The 22,063-nt window shown below is 37.3% G+C and overlaps 1 long non-coding RNA gene across 2 annotated transcripts in view; it reads left to right on the top strand.

Annotated features, from left to right (window-relative positions):
• The window catches only part of LOC123852571 (uncharacterized), a 455,546-nt gene that overhangs the window by 145,720 nt on the left and 287,763 nt on the right, over nt 1–22,063 (top strand). For both annotated transcript variants that reach the window (XR_010407436.1, XR_006792925.3), the window contains exon 2: nt 1,938–2,092. This is a non-coding gene — a long non-coding RNA (uncharacterized LOC123852571). The remainder of the gene's footprint in view (nt 1–1,937; nt 2,093–22,063) is intronic.

Genomic DNA, 22,063 nt, shown 5'->3' with positions numbered 1-22,063 from the left:
GACCCACAAGACAACCTTACTTCATTTTCCAGGGGTTGGTGGAGCCCCCAGTTACTCTTACTGTTTAATTGCAGTTTTAACCTGTTCCACTGGATGTGGCTGGGCTGGTGATTTACTGGTTTTCTAGTCCACTGAGGCCTGAAGATGTGTCTAACATGGCCAAGTCTTTAAATCAAGAACTAGATCTATTGGCCAGCCTCTCTGGTACCAGCTCCCGCCCTAGAATTCTACTTTCACCTGCTCCTAGATGCTCTGTTACAGTTCAGCCATGACCATGTGTTAGAAAGTAAATACTCTTTCCCCCTGTCAAGGCCAGATCCATTGTCCTCCTCATCAGATGCTGTATTCTACAGGACCAACTGAAGTTTTTGGCTACTAAGCCTTATCAGTGGCTGCCTGCCTACCCCAGTGGACAGATGCAGGTCTAGTCTTGGATCCTCTCAGTTCGCTCTAATGGTAGGTTATCAGCTCATGCTTGTCCATAGGGCAGGGAGAGCCACATGGGACAAGGCACGGAAAACAAACTCCCCTACTCTACAGCTTTGCCTAAAGTAAAAGGATACCTTTCTTTCATTCTCAAAAGCTAAGTAATATGATCATAGAGGTAGTTATTATAAGAAAATTGCATTAAGATTTGACTTTATATTTTCTGAAATGGGCAAGATAAAGAGAATACAGTCTTGGCCTGATTGGTAAAATTACAGATGCAACTGAGTGAAAGAGAAACCAAGATGATAGTCAATATTAAGAAGAACCAAGATTAAACTTTAGATAGCATATGATTAACAATGTTCTCTCTTCCTCACTCAGACATCTTTTATAAAACTCAATTTTTATCATAAATCTCAGTGATGATTTTTGTATTAAAGAACTAAGTGAAATTTTTAACCAGAAGGAAAATTCTCTGGTGTTGGATTTAATCCTTGAAATCAATCAACAAGTCTTTTAAGGTCCTTTAAATCATCACAACATGAAAGGGCTCTAGGGGCTCAAAGCCAAAGAAGTAATCCCTTGACCTGTGTATGACCGAAAAGAATGATTGTAAGCAGTGATCCCTGCTCTTAAGTAGATTATAGTGTCATTGCAGAGATAAAATTAAGACATGAGACAATTAGAACAACTAAACAGGTTGGCACTTAGTCTATGAGTTCAGAGTAGGAAAGGATGATGGAACAATATAATCAGTGCTTTGTAGAGAAGGTTGGGTTTGGGGCAGTTGATATCTGGGAGCCACTGATAGTTTTATACAAGGGAACAACTTGAATGTGGGTTTCTTGAAGGTAGAGGTGTCTTAATCTCTTTGGTAACTCAAATACAGGGCACACATCATGGCATTGTAGGTGTCTAAGAAAAATTTATTTAGTACGAAAATGGAATTTCAGTGGTATGGAAGATTTATTGGAGAGATTGGAGTCAGGAAAAAGAGATGATAATGTCTTGATGAGCAGCAGTATGCCTGATTGTTTTTGCCAGCCAAGACCTGTAATAGCTACCAGGATTGGGTCACCTCTCAAGACATATTCAGTAAATTCAACATATTAGTCTTGGATATCGATCAGCAAGTTTTTTCAAGTGTTTTTAGTACTCCAAATACTGTAGACTTCAAATTTAATGCAAAAAAATAGATCCCTTTCTTGAGTGAAACCACAGAATGATTGTGACTGATTGTATTTTCAAGGGAAATAGCGTGGTAGAGAATCTCATGGGCTCGGGCGTCAGGTCACAGTACATAGCTTGGTCACAGAAGTTGTGCGTTATTAGCCGGGGGACCTTTGGTAATGTCACTTTCCTGTGCCTCAGTTCTATAACCTGAAAAGTACAGATCATGGTAACTATCCAGATGGATTTTGGTGAGGATAAACATTTATGAAACATAGACTATGGTTCAGGATAAACCATTCATCGAAGCTCTTTTCACTTCCTTTCTCTGCCTACAGCATTGAACGAGAGCCTGGGCTTGGGTGAAGCCAGGGTGTCCTGAAGGTCCTGGGTCTACAAGACTGGAGCAGCATTGGGTAATGGGCACCAGTGCCATGGATGCCATCCGTGTGCAGGTCGGGACACTAGTCCTGAGCATGAGAGAACTCTTCTGGTGAGTGCAAATGAAAAGCACCGAGCACTGAGTTTGCCTTGTGGAATATCCGTTGTTACGGCTCAAGATGTAAAAGGAAAAAATGCTATATATATATTTATTTATTTGGCAGAGAGAGAGAGAGAGAGCAGGGGGAGTGGCAGAGGGAGAAGCAGGCTCCCCGCTGAGCTGGGACCCCGATGCGGGCCTGATGCCAGGACACTGGGATCATGACCCGAGCTGAAGGCAGATGCTTAACCAACTGAGCCACCCAGGCGCCCCTATATTTAAAAAAAAAATCAATTTACTTGCAATGAAAGGCAAATGAGCAAAAGAGATGATATTGTTGGTCAATAATAATACTATGTAAGTGCTTTAGATTTTTGCAGAGTTATTTCATTTGTATATACACTGGTGGGTTAACTAGTAAAAATGAGTCCTAATAGAAGAGTAAAGTGAGACGGTTGTGTTCTGCTAAAAAGGAGTTCTTTTTCTTCTTCATGGGCGCAAGAGGAGTGGGTCTGTTAAATTAAGGAGAAAAATGTTGGGGAAAATTGGGGCATGATTTTATTTCTGCAGTGGTGGAAACCAGTTTTCCAAACAATTGAAAGCAGATGCCTCCATACCAGAATTGGAAGTTTCTAGAGCCTGGGTATTTCCCAGAGGAGCTTCCATTCAATGGCTAGCAGGCTGTTCTGATAGGCAACAGTAGATGGACCAACTGAAGTCTGTGTGGAGGGTGCTGCTCAGAGAGCCCACATTTTCCCTCTGGCTTCTCCCTTTATTCTCTCAGCCCTTGCCCTGGGTGCATAGTTCTGCTGAGTGTCGTGTTTTTGCAGCGGCTCCTAAGACCCTCGGGTCTTCTGTATGTTGGTTCATCCTTGGTTGGTGTGGCCTTATCCTGAACATGGCTGGGTAGGTTCCTCCTAGTCTGGGTGTCCCAGGGCAGTGCACTGGGGCATCAGCTCAGCTGCCCACGGCCCACATGGGATCTGTTCATCAGTATGGTCTCCTCTGAAGTCGCTGAGCCATTTGCGAGCCTCACAGAATAGCAGATAATATGGCTGGGCTTAGAATACAGGTGTTCAGGTTCTCGAGCTGTTTCTGCAGACCAGTGATCATCAGATAAGGGAGGCAACTTCTCTATCCCTTCTGCCCCGACCAGGATAGCATATCATAATTAGGAGAAGAGAGTGAAGCTTGGAAAAACATATTCAAATCATTCTAAGTACCAAACCACCAAAGGTAAGGCTGCTCTGAATCTTTTTGGTTAGTGAATAAGCACATGTTGTAGGTGGTTCTAGTGACTATGTGACATAGTGACCCAAGCGTCAAAGACAGGAAGGAAAATGAGAACTGAGAAATGCCCCCTGGATTTGCCAGGTAGAAAGGAATGGTGACCTTTAAAAGCCTAGTTTTGGTTCTGTAGTGAACATGGAAACCAGGTTGCAGGGATTAAGAAAAGAATGGATAAGGAGAAAGTGTTGGTTAGGCATGAAAGAGAGGAGTAGAAGTATAGGAGGAAAGTGAAGTAGAACCTGTTGCAGGAACACAGCTCTGTCTCCTGGCAGACTGGATCAGGGGCACCTCAATGGCCCTGTCTCTCTCATTTAATGCCATGGGTTACTTAGCAGTTTATATTAGAAAAGTGGAAGAATTATATTCTAATATATTAATACATTTAATATATTAGGAGGTGTTTGTCTATCCCTGAGGTAATTTCTCTACTTGTATCCAAAGGAAATCCCCCATCCCGCTGCTCTCTGCAGCCCTCCCCCCTCCCCAACCCTCCTGCAGGACTAGACAGCTAGACAGTGAATCACCCAAAACAAAGGCTGAACACGTTTGAAAATCCTCTGGTCTTAGTGTAAATCAGAAAGATTTGGAGGCATACTTGTTGAGCAAGTTTTTCTGCCTTCAGAGACTAATCTAGTTCAGAGATTAGTTTATAGATCCCCAAGGGCAAGGGAGGGGAGGAGGTGAAGGTATCAGACAAATGAAGAGCAGGAGATTAAAAAAAAACAACCCACAGGTCTCTAGGAGGGAAGGCACCCCTTTGTCCCCCACTCCGGGTACATGGAAGTCCACTTAGCACCCAAGTTGTCCTCTTCATTGCCAACTGGTGAGAGCCATCCTTGGGCAGCATTCAGTATGTCACTCTAGAGACAGGTTTGTGCATTCCTCAAGACCCAGCCCACACGTCATCTCATTTATTATAACCCCAGGTGGTGGGGCCCAAGGTGGTGGTAACAAGGAAAGGAATGCCTTCCTCCTTCCCAAGGTGTCATTAGATGGAACCCGCTGTCCTGTTACGTAGGCCTTCATGAGTTTGTCTTCCCCACTATACTGGGATACTCCTGAAGGCAAAGACCATCTCTTTCTTACCTTTGCATACTCCAAATTTGGGATAATACCTGTCACAGAGCTTAATTAGTGTTTGTTGAATGAATAAATGAATGAATGGCTGATTGATGCATAAATAAAGGGAAAATGTTTAGAAGTGGAAGTCAGAAGAAGACAGAGGAGAGACTAAAGATGTTTGAAGAGGATGATTATTTGAACTGCACCAGGAGGTGATTGGGGAAGAAGAGGTTGAAAGATGAATCCCAAGTCCTTTGGGGGCTTTCCCTTCATAAAAGGGATAAAATGATAGATGGAGAGTCTCTGACATGTTGGGATGAAAAAAGAACAGGATTTTTTTTTAAATAGCCATAGTTAACACTAAATTTATCTTCTTCATATTTCCATTTCTGACCGTAATATGTGTCCAGTAGAGTTAGCAGGTAATAAATTATCAAGATGATCTGAGAATCTATAAAAGATAAAGTCATGGGGTATTATTTTAAGTCTTTCAGTCTTCATATTTAGAAAAGCATGTCACGATCATCATCAGATTATTTTCTTTATGATCTGAAAACAGAATTCTGCTGTACAAGTATGTTCCAAGTGCCAGATAAAAGTGTGTGTTCTTAGAGCTTCAAGGGGTTTCAGTTATTCATTCACTAATTTTTCACTCCGGTTCATTTATTCACTCATTTGGAGGCATGAACTCAGCTCCTGTTATGTGGAGATGCTATGAGGTTGCCCAAGATGCAGAGAGGAACACAACGCGGCTCATAGTCTAGCAGAGGAGACAGACAGCTGCTTGCTTCATCAGCTGCTCTCGGCCAGGATCTTCTACCTACAACTCCAGACTCCAGGACTGGAGCTCTGAAGCTCTGCTTGCTTCTTCCCAGTCTCTTCCTAGGAGCTAGATCTTGCCTCCTCTCCAGAGAATGTAGCTAGACCTTGTGTTCTCAATTGGCCTCTACCCCAATACCACCTTGTTCCAACTGTGGCTCAACCCAAGTCTGAATTTGACGTGGTCTTTGCACACTAGCTCTGGACTACCTGACTAGGGCCATTCTTGGCATTTAGGTCTAGGCATTTCTTCTCTCTCTTTATTGCAGCTCTCTCCTCCCTCATGCAGTGCCTTGCTTTGAGGTCTGCCAGCCTGTCTCAGGCTAAAGTCAGCTCCAGACAGCCCCTCTTGCCTAGCTCTGCCAGCGCCCCTGAACTGGGATGGTCCTTGTGGATACCTCTTTGGTCAGAGAAACTTCCTTTGGATACTGTTTAGAAGAAGAGAATGAGTTCTTGCTCCTGTCAGGGCAGGCCCAGGCACTGAGCAGCCTGGGCCTCCAAGGGGGCTGTTTCACTGGGTGGCCTCGAGGAAGACTGGGGAGATAAGAAATGGTATGTGAGCCATCCATTAACTCCATCACATAGAAGCGGTGCCTGGTGCCCATTTCAGGGAGGTGTAAAGCTGTGGAAGTGACTTGATAGACTATATGTAATGTTAGCAGAAGAGACATAAACGGAAGGAAATATTTCTCAATCTCTAGATCATGTTAATAAATTTTGGCATATACTTTTTGGTGTGAGAGGATATTTCATTTGGAATGTAACAAGGTTTAAGAAAAACTTTCTTTACATAATATCACTCCTTAATTTAACTAACCTTTAGAATTACTTTTGTTGCTAAACCGATTTGTCAATTTGCCTCACAATGTTATATTTCTCTGTGCAAGAATAACTGTTTAAAATATATAAAGGCACCACAAAAAAGGGAAAAAAGCAGCCCTCAAACTGTTATATTTTGGAGGCAAGGGAGCTATTTCAAAATCAGAGCGCTGCAGTCTTAATTTCCAGCCTTTCAAGTCTGTTAAAAAATAAGTATTTATGTATTTTAAAACAGGCAGAAATAACTTCTTTATTATAAACAGGATATCACTGAAAATTCAAATTTTTGAGCCGATGGAGAAAAAAATCGTGAATCATCAGTTTGTCAAATGTCAACATCAGCTCAAGCAAATTTGGGTTGACTTTTCAATAGGTTTCTAATAGCTGGGGTAGCGGAACCTGCTAGGTCTGGGGAGCGGATGAGGAGGAGCAGAGGTAGATATATTCCCTGTTTGGGATAAATGGCATCTTGCTGCTAAAACGAGCTTCACAGGTTAGCCGACAATCATTAGGTTGGTGACTTTACCGATACCCAGGAGATGCTTGCACTGGGAATAAATTTCTATCTCAAAGCATTTGACAAGCCTTAGTTCCTGATGTCTCACACCCAAGCCTTACTTTATAGTCACATCTGTTAGTTTAAAGCATTTTTAGTTTATTGAAGAAGGCTTCACAAAGAAAAAACAGATGATGAAAATCTCATCTGTCAAAACTGTTATTAAAACCAGTAACAGTGTGAAATTTTGTTTAAATTGAAAGCATCATTTATTTTTATCAAACATTTTATAAACAATCACATTTGAGAAAGATTTGGGGGACCTGGAGAGCCCTCAACAAAACGCAACTCATTATGTTGCTTTGTTCAATGTGTGGCTCAGAGATAGGCTGGGGCTACTTCCCCCTTTCCCTGCCTGAGACCAGAGGGGTGGAGAGATTCCCAAGGGCAGGGAGGGAAAGTGAGCAGGACAGAGGAGAAGGCCTGAAATGGAGGCTGAAGACCCATGTGGCGATGGCAGACAGTGGGGGCGCCTCACCTGCTCTCTTCTGATGGCCTATAGTGGGGGGACAGAGTGTGCACCCTGAAGTCCCTTAGAGGGTTTGGGGAAAAGAAAGGAAAGGAAAGAAAGGGTATTCATGGGAAGAATGAGCAAGGCTTCCTTTTCTTTTCTAGTGTGCGGACAGTTGATTTCATGCTCAGATCTGCTACTGATATCAAGGGTGTTTCACAGCCAGGATTAGAAGCCAGCCTTAAAAGGGGAAACAAGTTGAACATCAAATCCATTTAGTTGAATCTTCATTCAATCCAGATGTTTGGCAACATGGAGACAAAACATCCGACACTTCGCTATTGTGTAGACTCAACCTTAGAATATACAAAAGATCCAGTTTCACGTTCTCAACTGTGTCTCATACTCCTTTGGCTGTTTGGTATTAGCAGCGTTGGAAAAGAAAATGTATCTTAGGAAAGTAGAACCATGTAAATCTGAATGATTTGTCCAAGCAGTGACCTTTCTTTTTCTTTCTCCAGGCGATGCCGTGCTTCATTCTGTCACACTTTGAGATTCACCCCTGGGGGCCAGCAAAGGCTTCTCACGGGGCACAGCCTCTGGAATGGGGATGCCCAGAGTGTTAAGGAGCTTTCCAGAGCCTGGATTTTCCATTGATTCTTTCCTTTCCTAAAGCTCACTGTTCTAAGGACTTGTCTATTCTCCTTTCTTATCTCCCCTTCGCAATCCTTCCTGCTTCTATTTGTAGAAGAAAACCTTATCTCTTACTCATCCTGGATCTCACTGGAAAATTCTGGCCCCGGGGCGTCAAGAACTTTCTATCTGTTAAAGGAGAGTTTGTTTGTGTGTTTTGAAAGCGTATGATGGTGGATATGAAATTAGGTTGTGTATCTATAATTCAGGGGCCTGCAGGGGGTAGGTTGGCACACTTCACTGAGGGAATTGAGCTGAGTTTACTAGAAACCGGTTTACAAAGGTGTGGACAGGGTGATGTGACACCTAATTGGGGGCGAAAGTTGAATAGGTGTAAAGGGAGGGAACGGTCACCAGTTCCTGGAGAGTGATTTTATCTCAGGAGAGAGCTGGCCTGTGGTAGCCCGTTGGTGGAAGATAGAGCTGACCTGCGTTCTAGAAGGAGGGAAACCAGGAGAATAAATGTCTTGACCATACTGTGTCCCTGCTGTCCTTCCCATTGGTTCACCCCAACTTGTTACAAGTGGTGACAGGCCTTAATCTTTTACAGTTACTGCTGATAGCTGTAGGTTTTTTGTTTTTTGTAGATGTCCTTTCTCAGATCAAGGAAGTTCTTTCTCTGTTTATAGTTGTTGAGAGCTTTTATCATGAGTTTCTGTTGAATTTTGTTAAATAATTCACTGCGACTATTATGATAATCATGTTTTCACTTATATCCTTTCGATAAAGTAGATTATATCAATTGATTTTTAAATTTTAAAGTAACCTTGCATTCTTGAAATAAACTACACTTGGTCATGAAGTACTATCCTTTGTGTTTGTGGCTATGTTCATGAGAGATTTTTTTTTTCCCTTTCCCTTTCTTGTATTGTCTATGTCTTGGCTTGTTATCAGGGCAATGCTGGTATCACGAAAGATTTGGGAAGTATTTCCTCCTCCTCTGTTTCCTGGAAGAGTTTACATAGGATTGGTATTATTTCTTCATTAAATGTTTTAAGGAATTTACCATAATATCATTTAGGATGGAATCATGTGTTGTTTTTTTTTTTTGGAAGATTTTAAATTATGAATTCAATTTCTTAACTGATACAGATATTTTCAGGTATCCCTTTTTTCTTGAGGGAGCATTCATAATTTGTGTTTTTCAAGAATTTGTCTATTTCATCTAGGTTGTCAAATTTGTTGATGTATAGTTGTCAATATATTTCTTTATTATCCTTTTATTGTTTATAATATCTGTAGTAAGGCTCCCTTTTTCATTCCTGATATTAGTAATTTGTGACTTCTGTATTTTTTTCTCCTGATAAGTCTAGTTCCTAGTTTACCATTTTTACTAATCTTTTCATATTATAGCTTTTGGGTTCATTGATTTTTTTTCTATTATTTGCCAATTTTCTATTTTATTGATTTCTATTTTTAGCTTTATTATTGTCTGTCTACTTTATGTTTAATTTGCTTTTTTTTAAATCTTCAGGTGGAAGCTTAGATCATTGATTTGAGACTCTTAATTATAAGCATTTAAATCTGGAAATTTCCCCAAGCACTGTTTTGGCGACTTCCCATAACTTTTGACATGTATCTTCATTTTCTTTCATGTTAAAAATGATATTAATGTCCTTTTTGAAATTTTCTTTGAACTATGGGTTGTTTAGAAGAAGTATATTGTTTGTCAAATTTTCAGAGGTATGTTCAGGTACCTTTCTGTTACTGGTTTCTAATTTAATTACATTATGATAGAGAACATAATCTGTATGGTTTCAATCCTTTTATCTATTGAGACTTTTTTATGGCCTAGAATACAATCTATCTTTGTGAACACTCCATGTGCAGTTGAAAAGAATGTTCTGCTGATATTGGGTGAGTGTTTTATAAATATCAGTGAAATCCAGTTGGATGATGGTCTTGCTCAATCTTCTTCTGTTTTCACTGATTTCCTATCGAGTTGTTCTATCAATGGCAGAGAGAGAGATGTCTTGAGGCCTCAACTATAATTGTGGATTTATTTCTCATTTCACTAAATATTCTTTCATTTTCTGCTTCTTGTATTTTGAAGTTTTACTATTTTTTTATTTTTAAAGATTTTATTTATTTATTTGACAGAGAGAGACATAGCAAGAGAGGGAACACAAACAGGGAGAGTGGGAGAGGGAGAAGCAGGCTTCCCACTGAGCAGGGAGCCTGATGTGGGGCTCAATCCCAGGACTCTGGGACCATGACCTGAGCTGAAGGCAGATGCTTAATGACTGAGCCACCTAGGCACCCCTGAAATTTTATAATTAAGAGTGGTATTAGGTTTCTTCAGAGGAACAGAACCAATAGGATATGTATATGTATATGTATATGTATATGTATATGTATATGTATATATATAAATATATATGATAAATTAAATATTACATCATTTTATATGTTAAATTATATAAAATTAGTATAATCGTATAATGTTAAATAAATCCAATAGATACATAGATAGATGGATAGATAAATAGATAGATACATACATTTATTAATAGGAATTGGCTCATGCAGTAATGGAGGTTAAGTTCCATATCTGCTGTTTGCAAACCAGAGAGCAGGAAAGCCAGCCATGTAAGTCAGTCTGAGTCCAAAGGCTTGAGAACCAGGGGACCTTATGGTGTAAATTTCGGTCTGAGGACAAAAGATGAGCTGAGATGTCCTAGCTCAAGCAGTGAAAAGGGGCATATTCCCCCTTCCTCTGCCTTTTATTCTATTTGGGCTCTCAACAGATTTACTGAGATCACTAATTCAAATGCTGATCTCATCCAAAAACACCCTTATAGACACACCCAGAGACCATTGATTTTTAATGTGAATATTGATATGGTCAAGTTAAATTTTACCAACTTGCTGTTTATTTCTATTTGTTCCATCTGTTTTTTTTTTTAAATCCTTTTTTTCCTGTTTACCTGTCTTATTTTGATAATTTTTTTAATGTTCCACTTTATTTCCACTACTGACTTATTAGCTGTAATTAGTGGTAACTCTAGGGTCACAGTACACATCTTATTTAAATCTTATTTATACTACTTCAGATATAATGCAGCGGTTTTAAACAGTATACTTCTGTCCCCCACCCTTTATCTTTTGTGCTGTTGTTGTTATACATATTATTTCTTTGCATGTTGTAAACCCAACAGTGAGTTTTTGTTGTTTTGGCTTTCAGTAGTCAATTTTCTTTTCTTTCTTTCTTTTTTTTTTTTAAAGATTTTATTTATTTGACAGAGAGAGACACAGTGAGAGAGGGACCACAAGCAGGGGGAGTGGGAAAGGGAGAAGGAGGCCTTCTGCGGAGCAGAAAGCCTGCTGTGGGGTTTGATCCCAGGACCTGAGCTGAAGGCAGTTGTTTAAAGACTGAGCCGCCCAGGTGCCCCAATAGTAGTCAATTATCTTAAAAAAAAAAAAAAGAAAGAAACAGGAAAAATAGTTCTTTATATTTCTCCACAAATTTGGCATTTTTACTGTTCTTTATTTCTTTTAGTAAAGCCATTTTCCATCTTGTATCATTTACCTTCTGCCTGAAGAACTTTCTTTATGCTGGTAAAATATTTTCTCAGTTTTTGTTTTTCTTAAAGTCTCTGTTTCACCATTTTTTCTAAAATACATTGTGCTGAGTATAGCATTCTAAGTTGATTGTTGTTGGTTTTTTTTTTCCAATACATAAACTGGTTTCTGCTTCACGTAGTTTCTGATGAGAAATCTGGTGACCGTTTATTTTTTGTTCCTTTTTTTAAATAATGTGGATCTTTTTTTTTTCTGTCATTGCCTTTAAGATGTCTTCTTTTCACTGTTTTTCAGTGAATTTGATTGTGTCTTGGCTCCCTCTCCCTCCTTGCCCATCCTGCCTGTAATTATTTGAACTTCTTGGAGCTGTGGATTTATAGTTTTCACTAAATTTGGAAATATTTTTTGCCATTTTTTTCTTTAAATATATATTTTTTTCTGACACCTCATTCAACTTGCCTTCTGGGACTCCAATTATACTTATGTTAGACAGACTGATATTTTCACTCAGGTCAGAGTTGTGTGTGTGTGTTCTTTTTTCTCCCTTTTCTTCCTCTGTGCTTCATTTAGAATAGTTTATATTGTTATATTATGAAGCTCATTGATTTTTTTTTTATTCTAAAATGTCTAATCTGTCAATCTCATTCAGTGAATTTTTCATTTCTGATTTTGTATTTTTTATCTCTAGAAGTTATATTTGTTCTTTTTTTGTATCTTCCATTTCTTTTCTTATTATGTATATGTTTTTCTTTAAATTCTTGAGCATATTTTGCATATTTATACTGGTGATTTTAATGTTCATATCTGTTAATTCCATCATCTCTGTCATTTCTGGGTCTGTTTCTATTGGCTAGATTTCCTTCTGATATGTATCATATCACATTTTCCTGTTTTTTTTTTTCACATATCATAATATTTGATTTGATAAGGAACATTGCGAATTTATATTTCTGGGTACTGGATTTTGTTGTATTCCTTTAAAGAATGTAAGACTTTGTTCTGGTCAATAGCTAAGCTTCTTGTGGCTTAGTGGAACCATTTTAAGTCTTCAGGTTTTTTTAGAGCAGGTCTAGGTTAGTCTATACTCTTAGACAAATTTAGGCTCATTTTTAAAGTATGTTACTTCTCGAGTCTGTGCTGAAGAATATATTCAGTGGTGTATTTCATCTCTGACCAATGGGAAGTAAAATTATTCCTGGCCCTATGTGAGCTCTGAGAATTTTTTTTATCTTACAACTCCCTGGTAATTGTTTTTTCCCCAGAAGTTTTCCCATTCAAATTTGTGGAGTTTTATCCTGTATGTACATAGATTGGTATTTGGCCACAGACTCAAGAAGACCCCTTTTCAAATTTCTGGAGCTCTTTTTCTGTGTAGATTTCTTTTCTCTGATAGCCTATCTTGCATATTTTAGCTACATCTGCACTCTGAATTGTAATCTCTATTTCTTCTACTCAGCAATGCTTGAGATCCTCCTGTCTGGGCATGAGGTGTGCACACTACTTCAAGGCAGAATGCCAATGCAAGTGAAGGACTCACCTTATTTTCTCTCTCTCTCTTTTTCTCTGTCTCTCTCTGTTTTCAGAGATTACTGTCCTGTGCTGCCAACTGATATCTGAAAACAGTTGTTTCATATATTTTGTTCAGTTTTCTGTTTGTTTATGGCAGAAAGATATATCTGGATGGTGCTACTCCCTTATGGCTGGAAGCTAATGTCCTTGTGTCATCTTTAATTTCTCTCTCTTTTTTTGCTTCTGCATCCATGTTGTTTCTGTTCCCTCCAGGTCCTATCATTGCCGTATCTCTCACAAGTCACCTCCTTCCCATTGCCCTAGCCTTCCTTCAGTCCACAATTACCTGTCTCCTGATAATCATAAAAGTCTTTTGTCTGGTCTTCCTGCTTGTAGACTCCATCCCCCCCCCCCCCCCCAATATAGCTGATTCACTCTATTTGCCAGAATGATCTGCCTAAAATTCTCCCAATTGTGATTTAAAAATCTCTTAAAAAAAAAAATAACTCTTTAAAATCTTAAGTGGCTCCATCTTGGTAGCAGAGTCATTAAACACTTTTTAATATTGGTACTAAAGCAACTTTATGCTCTTCTCTTTTGCATTCATCTGTCATTTTATCTACCTTTATTTCCTTTCCCTTTCCTTCTTGTCTAACCTTACCACTATATTTTCTTTTCTCTACATATTAAAATTCTTCCTATTTTTTTGATCAAGACAAAATTTATGTCTTTTGCAATGCTGTACTCAATCTCATTTCTTAAAGTATCTCTTCCTTCTCTGAATTCTGAGAGTAAATTTTTCATACTTTTCATGGCACTTTATTTTTTTTAATTATTGAAGTATAACTACATACAGTAGTATATTAGTTTCAGGTGTAAAATATATTGATTTAACAATTCTATACATTACTCAGTGTTCATGGTAAGTATAGTCACCATCTGTCACCATATGTTATTACAATATTATTGACTATATTCCTATATTCCCTATGCTGTGTTTTTTATTTTTGTGACTTATGTACTTTATAACTAGAAGTTTGTACTTTTTAATACCATCTATGTATTTTATCCCTCCCCCAACCTCCTCTCAGCAACCACCAGCTCATTCTCTCTATTTGAGAGGCTGTTTTTTTTTTTTTGGTTTGTTCATTTGTTTTGTTTTTTTAGATTCCACATATAAGTGAAATCATATGTATTTGTCTTTCTCTGTCTGATTTATTTCACTTAGCATAATACTGTCTAAGTCTATCCACATTGTTGCAGATTGCAAGATCTCATCTTTTTTTTTAAGGCTGAGTAATATTACATCATATAAACAACAACAAAAAAAGGTATACCACATCTTTTTTATTCATTTATTGGTGGACACTTGGGTTGCTTCCATATGGATCTTGGTATTGTAAATAATGCTGCAATAAACATATCTTTTTAAAAATTCAGTTAACCAACATATCATTAGTTTCAGATGTAGAGTTCATTAATTCATCAGTTGCGTTTAACACCCAGTGCTCATCACATCACAGTAAGCCCTCTTTAATGCCCATCCCCAATTATGGCATCCCCCCACCCACCTCTCCTCCAGCAATTCTGTTTGTTTCCTAGAGTTAAGAGTCTCTCATGGTTTGTCTTCCTCTCTGATGTCTTCCCATTCAGTTTTCCCTCCCTTACCCTATGATCCTCTGTGCTGTTTCTTATATTCCACATATGCATATCTTTTTAAATTAGTGTTTTTGTTTTCTTTGGGTAAATACCCAGTAGTGGAAATACTGTATCATATGTTTGTTTCTGTTTTTAACTTTTTGGGGAACTTCCATACTGTTTTCCACAGCGGTTGTACCACTTTACATTCCCACCAACAGTGCACTAGAGTTCCTTTTTTTTTTTTTTAACATTTTATTTATTTGAGAGAATGAGAGAGAGAGAGAGCGCATGAGAGAGGGGAGGGTCAGAGGGAGAAGCAGACACCCTGCCAAGCAGGGAGCCCAACGTGGGACTCCAGGATCATGACCTGAGCTGAAGGCAGTCACTTAACCAACTGAGCCATCCAGGCGCCCCTAGAGTTCCTTTTCTCTACATCCTCACCAACACTTTTTTTCTTGTCTTTTTGATAGTAATCATTCTGACTGATGTGAGGTGATATATTACTGTTTTGATTTGCATTTCCCTGTGATCTGTGATGCTGAGCATTGTTTCACATGTCTGTTGTTCATCCGAATGTCTTCTTTGGAAAACACCCATTCAGGTCCTCTGCTTATTTTTAAATCAGATTGTTTGGGGTTTTTTTGGTGTTGAGTTGTGTAAGTTCTTTATCTATTTTGGATATTAACCCTTCATTGGGTACATCACTTGCAAATATCTTCTCCCATTCACTAGGTTTCCTTTTTATTTTATTAATGGTTTCTTTTGCTGCATGAAAGCTTTTTATTTTGGTATAGTCCCAATAGTTTATTTTTGCTTTTATTTCCCCTCCCTGAGGAGACATATCCATAAATATGCTGCTAAGGGACAAAGTCCAAGAGATTACTGCCTATGTTTTCTTTTAGGAGTTTTATGGCTTCAGGTCTCACACTTAGGTCTTTAATCCATTTTAAGTTTATTTTTGTGTACGGTGTAAGTAAGTGAGTGGTTCACTCTCATTCTTTTATGCATAGCAGTCCTGTTTTCCTGACACCATTTATTGAAAAGACTGTCATTTCCCCAGTGTATATTCTTACCTCTTTTGTCATAGATAAATTGACCATATAGGCATAGGTATATTTCTGAGTTCTCTATCCTGTTCCATTATTTATGTGTCTGTTTTTGTGTCAGTACCATACCGCTTTGATTACTATCGCTTTGTAGTATATCTTGAAATCTGGGATTATGATACGTCCAGTTTTGTTCTTCTTTCTCAAGACTGCTTTGGCTATTTTATGTCTTGTGGTTCCGTACAAATTTTAGGAGTATTTGTTCTAGTTCTGTAAAAAATGCTGTTGGCATTTTGATAGGGATTGCACTGACTCTGTAGATTGCCTTGGGTAGTACAGACATTTTAACAGTATTAATTCTTCCAATCCATTAGCATGGTATATTTTTCTATTTGTTTGTGTTCTCTTCAGTTTCTTTCATCAACGTCTATAGTTTTCAGAGTATAAGTTGTTGACTTCTTGGATAAATCTATTTCTAAGTATTTTATTCATTTTGGTGAAATTACAAATTATTAATTCCGCTTTCTGCTACTTAGTTCTTAGTGTATAGAAACAACAGATTTCTGTATATTAATTTTGCATCCTGCAACTTTGCTGAATTCACTTATTAGTTCTAACAGATTTTTGGTGGAGTCTTTAGGATTTTCTCTTCTCATGGTGCTTTTTACTTTGTGCACCTTTATCATAATTCTTTTTGAACAAGTATTATAGTCATCCCTATTGATGATAGATACTGTGATTTTTTTTTCTACATTTAACCTCCTATAACAAATAATGGCAGTGAATTTCATTGACTTGGTGCCTAATAAAGTGTTTCTGAAGAAATTATTGCCTATATGAACATCTTGACATTTGAAAATTATCTTTCCTTCAGGTTTGCTGCCTTGACTCCAGAACAGGAGTTGAATGTTGACCGCTCAATGGGGGGATAATATTTAAAAGCAACTCTTCTGTGTCATAGTCTGTATCATATCATTATTATCACTTGATATCACCTATAATATCATTAATTTGTCATTTTAAAGACAAATACTATTTTCTATTGATATTTAGTGCCTATCTTTTTCCTATTTTTATTTTTAGATGTTTATATTTCTTTTTTGCTAGACTGTGAGCTCCCCACAAATAAGTGTTTTATAAGCTCTTTAACAGTGCTTTGTATACACAATTAGAGGTAATACAGTGTAACTGTAAAAACTCTATTTTCTGAGACATACACACGTTTTGTTTTACTGAGCATGGACCATCACATATTAATGACATTATAAATAAATAATAAATAAATAGTATACCTTTAGGTAGTGCTCAATAGGTGTGCATTACATACAAAAATTGAATGTGAGAATACTGCTATTTTATTGAATATTACTTGCTTAATGTTAGAAAATAGTATTAGAATATTAGCCCTAATATGTGTAGTTCATAACTGATAGAGATACTTTAGTTTCAGTGTCTCAAATTATGAGGATTCAATTATTTTCGCTAGAAAATACTTGTTTCTCTCAACCTCATTATCAAAACACTTTCTGCATACTTTGCTTAAAATTACCTTTTCTTCATTTTAATTATACAACTCCAAATCACTTTTCCTCATTGGTATTTGATAATTATAAGCAAAGAAGCAAATATAAGAACAAGAAATACGTGAGCAATGCAGTCATGTGCCTTTCTCTTGATAGCCCTGACTTCATTGAGATGAAGTGTATTTAATTTCAATTCACTGAATGACCACATTCATAATTTGAGTTCATTTCCATTTCGGGCTGATTTCTTTTAAATTTGATTCAATATACATAATTTTTCTTTAAGCGTACATGTCTACATTCCTTTGAACTTGTTTTTATCTAGGGAAGGGGAGGAAGGAAATTAACATTCATTTTGTATCTTCTTTCGACACAGCCTGTTTTTGGCACTTGACACATATTATCTCATTCAATTCTCTCCATAATCCTGAGAAGCCAGAATTATTATTCTCATTTTAAAGATGAAAAACCGATGGCTAGAAACCAACATGCCCAAGATTGTTTAATTAGGAAATGACAGAACCAGAGTTAAAACAAAAGCATCCTCTTTTTCTTTTCTTTTTTAATGATATTACATCATTTATTTTCAGGCAAAGATTTTGCAAAAAACTCACAGGAGGTTAGAAAGTTAATAATTTTTTAAACATCATATTGGTTTATCTGTGGTGTGTGTGTGTATGTGAAGTCCATGTGTTAAAAATGTTTACCAGAACATGACACTTGAACAGGCTGCACATTAGAATTTTGTGACGTCTTCCTATTTGCTGAAGTAGGAGAGGAGACTTCAAGGAGAAACATTCTAAAACCACATTGTGAAACTGTTTCTTTCTGTAAGGGCTCTCAGGTTTGTTTTGTTTTGTTTTGAAGACAGTGATAAATTGATCTTAAAATCCTATCGAGATTAAACTAGGTGGGAACCATCTGTGCTTTTACCATCACCCACAAGTGTGTTAGGTTCTGGGTGACAATAATGGAGAACACGATCACATTCATTTCCACTCCCAGCAATTTGGTTTCATCTGACATGCCACAGGTTTCCCCAGGAGTCTTGCTTAATTGAGTTGTAACTTACCCCTTTTGGAATTATTAAAACTGTAAGCATCCCAATGAGAGACTGTAAATTGTATATTATGATGATACTTATGGTTGTTGTTATCTTAGTGACAACGCTGTTACAAGTGTGAGGCAGTCTATAGGAAACACTGCAGTCAGCTGGAAAATGTAAATTATCATCTCAAACTAGCTATATGAGCTAGGTCAAGTCACTTAACCAGTCCCTAGTCTTGGCTGTCTCCTCCATAAAATAAAGGTGTCGAACAACAAAATCACCAGTGACATTTCCTTTTTAAAACTATTTTCCCCATGAGGGAAAAAGTAATAAATGAATGTAGTAAAATATATCACACACACACACACACACACACACACATATGTGATAGAAAAGGAAATACAGTAAAAAACATTTGTCCCATTCCAGTCTCCTAGCCCTTTTCCTTAGATGCAACTGTTAGGAACAGATTTTGTGCACGTCGAAACACATTTTCTATGCCTATATAACCAGGTGTGTAGGTATATGTGTGTCATATACAACTTTTCTTTTGAGCTCAAATGGCAGTATACTATACTCACTGTTCAGCTGAATTTTATAAAATGGCATAAATCTTGGACATATTTTATATCCCCATATTTAGATCTACCACATTATTTTTAATGGTTGCATAATATATCTTTGTATGGATATGCCATGGTTTATTTAGTTTTTTGTTGGTTGACATTTAATTTTGTCACAATGACAATACTTGTATATGTGCTATTGCAAGTATATATAGGCAAAAAAATATGTAGAATGGATTCCTAGAAATGAAATTATTGGACCAAATTAATTTAAAAAATAATTTTAGGGTAATGCACAAATGATTACAATGTAATAACCTTTTGGGGGAGAAAAATTATACAAACTTATAAAAATTCAAGCAATAAACCAGAGTAAAAAGAAGAAAGCAAAAATCATTCTAATCATTTTAATTCACAACCACTTCAAAGTCACCATTTTTTTTTCATTAGGGGAATACCATAACAGACATCTATTAATGCTTATGTAAAAAGAAAGCTAGATACATAAAATTTCATTAAAAAGAACCATGATATATGTGCTAATTTAAAAGCTATATTACACTCAAATTTTATTTGGATCTAATAAAAAGAAACTAAGGTAAAACTGAAGATATCTCTAAATTTTAGATAAATGTTTTATCACCAGAAGAGATATTAGTTTCTAAAAGTTGCCTCTAAAATTAAAAAGGGGGGCACCTGGGTGGCTCAGTCCATTAAGCGTCTGCCTTTGTCTCAGGTCATGATCCCAGGGTCCTGGGATTGAGTCTTGCATGGGGCTCCCTGCTCTGCGGGGAGACTGCTTCTCCCTCTCCCTCTGCCTCTTCCAAGGCTTGTGCTCTCTCTCTGTCTTTCTCTCACTCACTCTCTCTCTCTCAAATAAATAAATAAAATCTTAAAAAAAAAAACAAAAAAACTGGCAGCTTCCATTTAAAAAAATTAAATTAAAAAGGAAGATTCCAAAAATATTGAGAATGGAATCCACTCTTCTATGATATCCCAGTTTGCTTCCCCAGAGATACCCACCTCCAGAATTTAACTTAAAAAAAATATTTTTTTTTTGTTAAGGTCTACAAACTTTACAGTTTAGTCTATAATCGTCATCACCTCAGTTTTTGTTATATTTTTATATTTAATGGATCCAAGACTCATTATATTTTTTAAATCCCATGGCTTTTTTATCTTTGAGTTCTTAATTTTGATTTATTTTTTGATTACCTGGATTTAATTGACATCATTATTTTTTCAAGAAGGAGTAAAATTACTATTTTTCTAAGTACTTTAGAACATGATTCAGCTGTTCTTATAGAAAAGGGACCAAATTGGCCAAGTATAATATTACTGGGTCCCATTTTCCTTCAGAATTTCCTAGACCCTACTATCTTTTAAAATAGAGATTTGCAGTGGAAATTGTCTGATTCCTCCTTTACTTCCCACCTTGAACATGACTTGCTTTTGCTACATAGATGCCTGAAGACTTATTTTTTCACATTAAAACAAAAATTTAATTTAGGCATGTTTTGATGTGATTTTTCTTCTATGAGAATTTCTTGGACTATGGTGTACATTTCTGATATGCACATTTACTTTTTCCTTCATCCCAAGGACTTTATAAAGTATTGTGTTCTGTAATACTTTTCTCTTTCATTTGTAAACATTTTCTAATTGTAGAGATAGAGCAAACATGTGCCAGTGGGGTTGGGGGGAGGGCAGAGGGAGAGAGAATCTCCAGCGGACTCCCTGCTGAGTGTGGAGCCAGAAGTGGGGCTCGATCTCACAACCCTGAGATCGTGACCTGAGCTGAAATCAAGAGTTGGGCACTTAACTGGCTGAGCCACCCAGGTGCCCCAACATTAATCATTTTATGTTGAGTCTTTTTTCTTGGTCCTTCATATCTACTTCCTTCTCTGTGATGTCTGTTTCATCTGTAGTTTTTCCTACCAGCAATTTGATTTTCAGGTATGTGGACTTTTCTCTTGCTGTTTCGAACATTTCTGTTAAATCTTCAGTGCTGTTTTTTTGGTTCTCTATATTCTCAACTCTGTAAGCGCCCTTTACTTTTTATTTTGTATGTTTCATTATCTTCCCCTCCCCCCCAGCTCTTACTGAAATTAATTCATGTTATTATTAAGTTCTCTTCTTCCTTTCATTGTGTTTTAGTCCATATGAAGTTTTAAATGTTTTTTATTAAATTTAGATGCCCCATTCACTCTACTTACTAGAAATGGAGCCTGTCTTTTTCCATTACTGAAATTCTGCAGGGCCTGGGAGGAGCCTCCGTTATCATTAGGTTTTGTTCCTACCATTTCCCCAGGCTGTTTATTCACCCACTCAATATGCTTCTCTCTAAATTGGGGAGTATTCATGAGATTAAAACAAAATTTTTCTCTTACATTTTTCTCCAGTTCTGTTTCTGGGCAGTAAAAGCATAGTGGTGAGTAGTGAAGAACAGCATCAATATCTTTTATTTATTTCCTTGGCCACAACATTGTAAAGATTACAGCATGAAGCTGTTACTCCTTTCTTTGGCTATTCACTGCTGATACATTTTTTTTTTTTTAAACCTTGCTTTGAGAGTTTTTATTGCTCATTTTGTTAGATATTAGTGGGATGTGTTTTAATTGCCTTTTACATAGAAATACTCTCCCTTACAAATCTCCTCCAAAATGGTAGCACTGATGTATACTCCACCCAAGGAGACAGTGTAAACCCAAACTACCAAACTTGTTAATCTTTCCCAGTTAGGCATGTAATAATGTTATTGTTTTAATGTACAGCTCTTATGAACACGTTTGGGAGTAAACATTTCCTTATTGGTTTGTAAGAGTTCTTTATTTGTTATGTGACATGACTTTTGCAAGCATTTTCTCCAGTTATGTTTGCTTTTGGCTTTGATTATGATGGGTTTGTTTTTTTTGGGGGGGGGGTATTAATTTCTAATTTTCATGGAGCCAAATGATTTATTTTCCTTATATTTCTGACTTTTGCAACTTGCTCAGAGAGGCTTTCCTCAGCACTAGACTTAAAAAATATATCTCCTGGAGCTGAAAAAAATAGATTCTTGATCATCCACCCGCACCCACAGTACACATACACACACCCACGGGCGAGGGACCTAATGTGCATTTTAAAAAGCTTTCCCTTGCTAAGACTCACTGGGCCTTGATTGTCCCTACCAGGCCTTGCAAACATGACAAGCTGTAACTGTAAGTGATATTTTACAAACAGGAAAGTAGCACAAGTCCTGTGAGGGGGCAAAAGCACTAGAGGCTTTCATTTTTTTTAGAAAAAGTTACATTTCTATATCAGGACATCGTAACATGTAGAGGTTTATAACGTACAATTTATTCCCACTCTTTAGTTTAGAAAAATGGTAAAATCTAATGCTGTCCCTCATTGGAGGACTTTGTTGAGATCAGAAAAGGGACAGGTTGGTCAGTC

Source organism: Mirounga angustirostris, unplaced genomic scaffold (assembly GCF_029215605.1).
Source record: "Mirounga angustirostris isolate CCGP_5_RB_7025 unplaced genomic scaffold, mMirAng1.0.hap1 SCAF_14, whole genome shotgun sequence".
Lineage (NCBI taxonomy): Eukaryota > Metazoa > Chordata > Mammalia > Carnivora > Phocidae > Mirounga > Mirounga angustirostris.
This window is presented reverse-complemented; position numbering and strand designations above follow the sequence as displayed.